General features: G+C 31.9%; 1 pseudogene; it reads left to right on the forward strand.

The window, feature by feature from the left end:
* The first annotated feature begins 458 nt into the window (after positions 1-458).
* LOC136203437 (protein DETOXIFICATION 17-like) lies at positions 459-6,078 on the forward strand (annotated as a pseudogene).
* Positions 6,079-8,630: the final 2,552 nt, after the last annotated feature.

Raw genomic sequence — 8,630 nt, forward strand, 5'->3', positions numbered from 1 at the left:
AATAATAGAGCCGCTTTCTGACATTGAGCTGGAAGATGATCGGAGTTATTATAAGCTTCAAATATTGGTCCAATGAGAAAACAGAAAAACATATTAAAACACAACTTTTACATGAAATTAGTATAAATAATAAGTGTGAAGATGACTTGGGAATAGACAAGACAGGTTTGGTGCCCCGTTTTCCTCCTTTCATCCTGTCTTTAATAGAGAAATTTTAAGGTACTCCTGGAGTAATACTCCTTGCCAATCAATTCATGACACATGTATATATATTTCTCTTTCCATCAATTATATCCATGTAATGAGATTCAAACACGATTTTGATTGGCCGAGAGTATTACTCCCGGAGTACTGTAAAATTTCTCGTCTTTAATGTTGATGCATGTATAGTTCAATTAAGTATAAAACAAAACATCTTTTTTTCCAAAGGACAACCACTTCTTTTTTCATAACATCCTCCCCACAATTTCTATCAAAAACACCATAATTATTAGATCCAATTCAGATCCCCATGACATTAAAAAAGATGGATGTTGAGAAAAATGATGATGGTTCTATTTCAGAAAATATTAGTGAAGAAAAAGGAGAAGGATTGAGGAAAAAGGAGATATTGGGAGAGATGAAGAAGCAGATATTGATTGCAGTTCCATTAGTATTACTTAACTTATCATGTAGCTTGATTATGATGGTTGGTATATCATTTGTTGGACATCTTGGTGTTCTTCCTCTTTCTGCTGCTTCTATTGCCAATTCTTTTGCTTCCATGGCTGGTTATACTTTGGCGGTAACCACTTCTTCTCTTTCTTTCTAGGCCTAATACATCACCCTCCGAACTTGTAGATTGACTCCCTGAACTTTACAACTCTCTGAAACTTGTCCATAAAAGTATACTAGCTCTATGAATTTTATAAGTGTTTCCCCAACTCCCTACACTTACTTCTTCCATAACAACTAAATACAAAAACCATAATACTAACTTAAGATAAATAGGTTTTTGTATTTATTTATTACGGAATAAACAAGTTTAGAGAGTTGGTGAGACACTTATAAAATTCAAGAGACTAATCTACTTGCACAAATGATCAGAGTTGGTCACACGAAATAATCAAATTCAATACGCAAATTTAGGAAGCCAGTCAATCACTGTGCACGAGCCAAAATGATTCATAAAGCATCAAATGACTAAGTTTAAAACTGATTTATATGTATGTGGTCTTGATCAGAGAGGATTGGGAAGTACATTAGAGACATTTTGTGGACAAGCTTATGGAGCAAAACAGTACCGTTTACTCGGCATCCATATGCAGCGAGGAATGGTTATTGTTCTCATAATAAGTATTCCAATTGCAGTTATGTTTTCAAATGCTGGTGAGATTCTAAAGTTCTTAAGACAAAATCATGAAATAGCAGATGAAGCTGGAAGATATTCTCGACTCCTCGTACCTGGATTCTTTGCAATTGCTCTAGTTGAATGTCTAGTGAGGTTTCTTCAGACACAGAACAAAGTAAACTCACTGATGATTGCTTCAGGAATTGCCACTTTAGTATCCATCCCAATTTGTTGGGTTCTTGTTTTTAAAACAAGCCTTGGAGTGATGGGTGCTTCTATGGCTATCAGTATCAACTGCTGGGTCCTTGCTTTGCTTTTGATAGCTTATGTTTTGTTCTCTCCTTCGTTTAAAGAGACATGGACTGGTTTTTCATCAGAAACGTTTCATGGTATTCCTAAGTTTCTTAAATTAGCTATTCCTGCAACACTAATGCTTAGGTGAGGTGATCATCATCTCTGTTAATTTCTCCAGTTTAATTAATGTATATGGACTAATAATTTGGTTGAAATGTACAGCTTGGAGGTATGGTCACTGGAGATAGTAGTTCTTCTATCTGGTCTGCTTCCGAATCCTAAACTCGAAGCATCCGTGCTTTCTATCAGGTTTTTGTTCTCAACCATAAATTTTGCTTTAAACACGTGACTCAAAAGCTAACCGGGTCAAACTGATACATACGGGGTTTGTAATATCAAATGTATTCTCAAGCTAAACTTGAAGTAGTGTGCAACCCGAATTCCGAAGTTAAAACTTGTTAGAATTAAAATCACTATTGAAATTTCTCGTGTGGGTGATTTTGAAAGTCTACACGACGTATGAGAATAGCTTCACAATGTGTGGATTCCAAAATTGAGAAGTATATGTGTGAGTTTTTGACACATTCCAAAATTAAGAAGCATATGTGTGAGTTTTTGACACGTGGTGTGAGCTCTGTTTCTACGTATTTTAGTCATCTATTCCTCTCAGTGTATCGTACTTTTAGCTTGACTTCTCCCACTATCCATTTCTACACATTCAGTCGACTTTATGCCCTCGTGAAAAACAGTCTGTGGTTAATCCTATCGGTTCAAGCATTACGGCCGAACCGGTTAAATCAGATGGTCATGTCCGGTTTTTAAAATACTACAATAAATTTATGAAACCACATGACATGTATTTGAAATTTACCCTAAATTCATTAGAGTCAGGATTAAAAATTAGAAAGCTAACATGATATAAATATAAATGATACCTTACAATTCACTTTTAATATGTAAATGATACATTACAATTCATTACAGTCGAATTTAGAAAGCTAACATCATTATATTTTTGAGACACTAAAATAATTATTTGTACAAAAATAGAAGAGAATAGTTTGTCATAAAAGATTTCTGTCATAACAAACTAAAATTAATAATACCACTTTTAATATTTGGTTACAACTATTTTCACAAATAATATTAAAGTTAGTCCCACTGGACTCTAACAATAGGTGGATGTCATGCCAGCATTTTGGCCTTGTAAAAGTGACTTCATTGACTCATACTTTTAACTACTTTAATAGCCTCCACTTGACCCATGGATGTTTAATACATGTTTTTTTAACAAATTAATCCAAAAATTGGAAAGAAAATATATGGAATATGTTACCTCTAAAAATAAATGGATAGAAAGGTTGCGTCTACTTGAAGGAAACCGACAAGAATATATAATCAAATCAAATCAAATCATATACTAATTTGAGGAAAAAAGATAAATAAATTTGTACTAAATTGATATTCAAAGTTTAATTTGGACTAAATTAGTCCTAAGATCCAAGTTGAATATGAAGTAGTGCTTTAATCATGTGTATTGTTTTGGACACTTGCAGCTTCAATATGCATATGCTGACATACATGATCCTTTCAGTCTTTCTGGTGCTGTAAGGTATATATGAAATTAATATAATCCCAATTCCTGAATTTTGCCTACTTTTCTAGAAAACAACAAAACAAAAATGTTTTGGTTACAGCACAAGAGTGTCAAATGAACTCGGTGCGGGCCGTCCACAAGCGGCACGTCTAGCAGTATATGCTGCGGTGTTTATGGTTGCTATGGAGGGTTTGGGTGTGGCTACAATTATTGTTTCTGGTAGAAGATATTGGGGCCATTTGTTTAGCCATGATAAAGAATTGGTGAAATATGTGGCTCATATGATGCCAATTCTTGCAACTTCACATTTCATTAATGCTATCCAAACTGTGCTTTCAGGTCTGTCTGTCACGATCTGTGTGTTTATTTCATTCAGGAATGACTCTAATATTTGTCATGTTGTAATAATGAAATGAAATTGTGAAAATCAGGGACATGCAGAGGATGTGGGTGGCAAAAGATTGGAACATTTGTTAATTTGGGTGCTTATTATATTGTTGGGATTCCTTTAGCTGCTGTTTTAGCTTTCGTTTTCCATATTGGAGGAAAGGTAAGTATCCTATCGTGATAATTGTTTAATAAATTTTAGTATAAATTAAAAAAATAATCACCGTGATTACTTTTTTTTTTTTTTTTTTTTTGTCAATAGTGCATCCGTGTTTTTTTTTATGTCCAAACAAGTAACGAGGTTTTCTTTGTGATCAAAAGAGAGACCGAGCTTTTTCGTTTTATTAAAAAATGACCTTTTTTTATATAAGACGATTTTAAAATTAAAAAATTTCAAAAATTGATGACATGATAAACAACTTTAATTTTTGAAATTTTAAAGTCATTTAAGTATTTTTTTGATGACAAGAGAAAATCTAAATATTTAGATAGAGAAACCTCTAAATATTATGATTTTAGAAAATAAATAATTTGGTTCCATAGTAAATACAGTACTTAACGTGATGAAGCTTTTAGCCTAGTGGTTAAGGGCTTACCTATGTCTTGAGAAGTCATGGGTTTGAATCACATCTGGATCTGGTGGGAATTTTTCTTTATTCTTTAATGTAAGCTCATTGTGCGCAAATTTTTTTTAAGAAAAAAAATAAAAATACAATACTTAACAATTTTAATTCTTCAAGTTATTAACGGCTACTTTTATAATGTTAAATTGAAACCTCGATTTCGTTTGGACAAAATAAAAACTATAGGCACACAGAATTGATAAAAAAAAAAAAAAGTATAATTAGAAGGATTTTTTTAATTTACCCTAAATTTTAATAATAAGAAAATAAGAAAAAGAGAGGCATTACATGTTAAATTTATTTTGTTTTATGAAAAATGGTTTCAGGGACTGTGGATTGGGATAACAGCGGCAATGTTTGTGCAAGCAATTTCTCTTTCAATCATAACTCTTTGCACTGATTGGGATAAACAAGTATGTACTTCTTTTTCCAATTACTTGTCTTTTGCTTCTTATTTTTAATCAAAAGACGGGAAGAGAGGAAACGAGAAAGAAGACCGGACATCACAATAACGTTGGCACTTCTGGAAAACAACAACCGAACATTTAAACAATGTTGGCACCTCGGGAAAGCATTTCACACAACCATCTCAAATATTATTAATAGAAAACGAACTTATCTTTGCTTCATATCTTATTTTATTATATATATAATTCCAAATAATTTTTCATTGTTTTGCAGGCAAGGATAGCTATGGAAAGAGTACGAAGTGGATTGGTTGCTAAAGAGGACTCATAACAAGAAAAAAAAAATTAGGTGTGAAGGAATATCCAAAAATTTAACCTTAATGAAAATAAAATAGGTTCAGAATTCCTTCAACTCACTTTATGAAATATAATTGGTTTAAAAGAAAAATATGTACATGTAATATTGATTGATTCATTAGGTGTAGTATTTCAGAAATACTTAAAAAAAAAACCAAACACGACATGATTAGGAATGAAAAAGAAATTAGAAATGATACGGTTAACAATGGAATAACACAACACAAAAAGGTAGGAGAGCTTCTACAGTGGACCGGGTGCAATGGATCCGATCAATTAAAAAAGAGAATTGTGCTACCTAATTGGGAGATGATTGGCGTAAGGAAAAAAGGTATACATTTATTACGTTTCTATTGATAAGGTCCAATGGACCCGAATCATAATAGAATTTCTCAAAAGGTAAATTGTATCCCCTCTGTTCTTTTTATACGTTCTTTAACGTTTTTCATCAAAACTAGTACAATATTAAAATAGACTTTTAAAATGATTAATTCACCTTTAATAATTCACTCCTAAAAATTTATATTTTTTTTATGTAAAAATTCCCCCTTTTTTTAATTGTTAATATATGATTATCTAATATAAGCGCAATTGCATAAATTTTGAAAAAATTGGTTGTTTATATTAATATGAAACTTCTCTCTTGTTATAATTAAGAGTAAATTTTAAAAAATATTATTAAAAATATATTGGAAACTGTGTAATGCCTTTGGTGGTTGGTGTGCGAGCATGCCAGTAGCTTTGTTTAAAAACCATAAAAAATGTAAATAGGATCTAACTTCTAATCAAGACGAAAGTGTAAAAGACTTAAAAAACATAAAAGAGTCTAGAGTTCATAGCGGAATCTACAAGACTGGTTATCACTACACTGAAATAATGCTGAAGTAAAGAATAAAAGTAGAATTGCTTGCATTGAATTGAATAAGATTGGGTTAATTGGTTTTCTTCCTGCACCCCTTGTAGAAGCTACGGGACGATTCCCGGCAAACGCACTTTGATTGTTCAATCATTACATTAATAGGGGCCTTCCAGGAATTTACCAAGCAGGGAGGAGTAGGTAGAAAAGAAAGGTGTTGGCATCACTGGGAGACTATAGCTAGAACTTACAAGTTGAAAGTTGATCAAATTCAATAAACTAAGGATGTAGAATAGCTAAAGTCCATAATTGGAGAATTGTTTGAATTCCATTTGGATTGAGTTTGATTTTGATTTGATTTTGTTGATTGGGTTTTGTTGTTGGATTGAGTTGGATCCTTTTCTTTTCGATTTCTTCCCTTAAATACCTTCCTGTTTGAGCCAGTAACTGTCATTCCCTACTACTTGCTTGCAAACTACCCACGTTTTAAACTGACATTTATATGCCACATAACTGTCATTCCCTTAAATACCTTCCAGGTAAAAAAAATTCTGGTGAACGGAATCCGGGTGGGCGTTTTCTGGTGAAAACAAAGTGCCCAGAAAATTATCAAAAAATTTCAGAAAATGTAAAACATTATTATGAGAAACTTTAATTCTTGGATCGAGGCAAGATTTCTTACGGTTTAATCCCAATAAAACTTGTTTCTTAATTTTATCCATTTTACATGCTTCAATAATTTGTTGGGTCAAAACGGTAAGGAATCTCATTTTGAGCCAAGAATTAAAGTTTCTTAAAATAATGTTTTACATGTTTTGGAATTTTTTGATAATTTTCTGGATACGTTTTTTGTCCTACTTACATTGTTCCGATAGTGTACGAAATGTTCCAAATCAGTGTACCATTTGGTTCAACATAATACTTATATTGTTCCAACAGAATAAATCAACGTACCAATTTTTCCAACAAAATAGTTCTATTATTCCAGCATAATACTTATATTATTCTAACATAATAAATCAGTTTACCAATTGTTCTAAATCAATTTTGTTATCTATGTCTTCAATTTCATTTTTGTTTCTTAGTATTTAATATAGTATCTTCAAATTTATATTAGTTATATTATTTAGAAAATAATTCTAATTCTTATATTCTTCCAACAGAATAAATCTGTTTACCAATTGTTTCAAATCAGTGTACTAATTTTTCCAACAGAATAATTATATTGTTCTAACAGAATAGTTATATTGTTCCAACAGAATTGTTATATTGTTCCAACAAAATATTGCAACACATAGTGCTGAAATGTAAGACCAAAATGTGCATAGAAAATTATCAAAAAATTCTAAAATATGTAAAACATCATTTTAAGAAACTTTAATTCTTGGCTCAAAATGAGATTTCTTAGGGTTTTGACCCAATAAATTGTTGAAGCATGTAAAATGAATAAAATTAAGAAAATTGTTTTCTTGAGACTAAACCGTAAGAAATCCTACTTCGACCCAAGCATTAAAGTTCTTCAAAATAATGTTTTACATTTTTTGAAATTTTTTGTGAATTTTCTGGGTACTTTCTGTTTTCTCACAGGAAAACGCCCACCTAATCGCCGGATTCCGCTGATTTGGGACTAAACCGTAAGGAATATCACTTTGAGTCAAGAATTAAAGTTTCTCAGAATGATGTTTTACATTTTCTGGAATTTTTTAAAAAATTTCTGGATATTTTTTTCTCACAAAAAAACAAATCGCCGGATTCTGTTCACTCGAATTTTTTTTACCTGAGCTTCTGGAATCTTAAAATTACTGTCTAATTAAGACGAGTCCAACGGTATAAAAGTTTTTGAAAAACGAGGTTGGAAAAGTCGGGAAAATGCATTTTAAAGAAAAGAAATAAATCAATTTTCTCTTTCCTTTTATTTACAAATTTGCCACTTCCCCTGGTTAATTATAAAATTGGTCATTGTCACACAATAAGGCTTGTCACACCATAAGAAATTTATCACACATGATTTCTCCTATATATATATATATATATATATCTTTGATAGGAATGCTAATATTTCATTAAATGATAAAATTGCAAGTACAACGAGACAAGAGTAAGGAATACAACCTCACATAAGTATAGGCTAAGCCTAATACATGATCCACTAGGGTAATGAAAAGACTAAGAAAAGCAGAAAAGGCCATTAAAGGAACAACTAACAAATACAGCAACAGATAAATCATATATTTCTCGAAACTCCAAGTTCGTGGAAAAGCAGTTGTAGTCCAATCTCCAACATTAGAACCATTCTGAACCTTCGGATCTGAGTCCTTTCTTTTGCAATCCCGTAGATCTAGTGATATACGGATAAAGTCTATCTTTTCCGCTCTTGCTAAATCAGAAAAGGTTACAAATGAAAGGATTAAGAATAACAAATGCAGTTCAAACGGGTTAGAAGATCCGGTAAAAATCTATAAAATTCAAAGCTAGACTAAACTAAATAAACAAAAACTAGGAAAACATATAAATGTGGGATGAGGAAGAAGGAAGAGAAGCTTCCCACTTCCTCAGGAACAAAAGGATTTATAAAACGTCACCGATTTCATCGAGCTCTGTTGTGGATCTAAGACTTTGAGGAACAAAAGAGTGTCTCCGGATCTTTGGTGCACAAAAAGTAAGGAAAGAAAAAGAAAAAGAAAAGAAGAAGAAAAAGAAGAGAAGAACAAGAAAAGGTAAAGGTAAAGAAGGAAGAAAAGAAGAAAATGAAGGGGAAGGCAGGGGTGGGCGGGCCAAT

Source organism: Euphorbia lathyris, chromosome 8 (assembly GCF_963576675.1).
Source record: "Euphorbia lathyris chromosome 8, ddEupLath1.1, whole genome shotgun sequence".
In the NCBI taxonomy this organism is placed as follows: domain Eukaryota; kingdom Viridiplantae; phylum Streptophyta; class Magnoliopsida; order Malpighiales; family Euphorbiaceae; genus Euphorbia; species Euphorbia lathyris.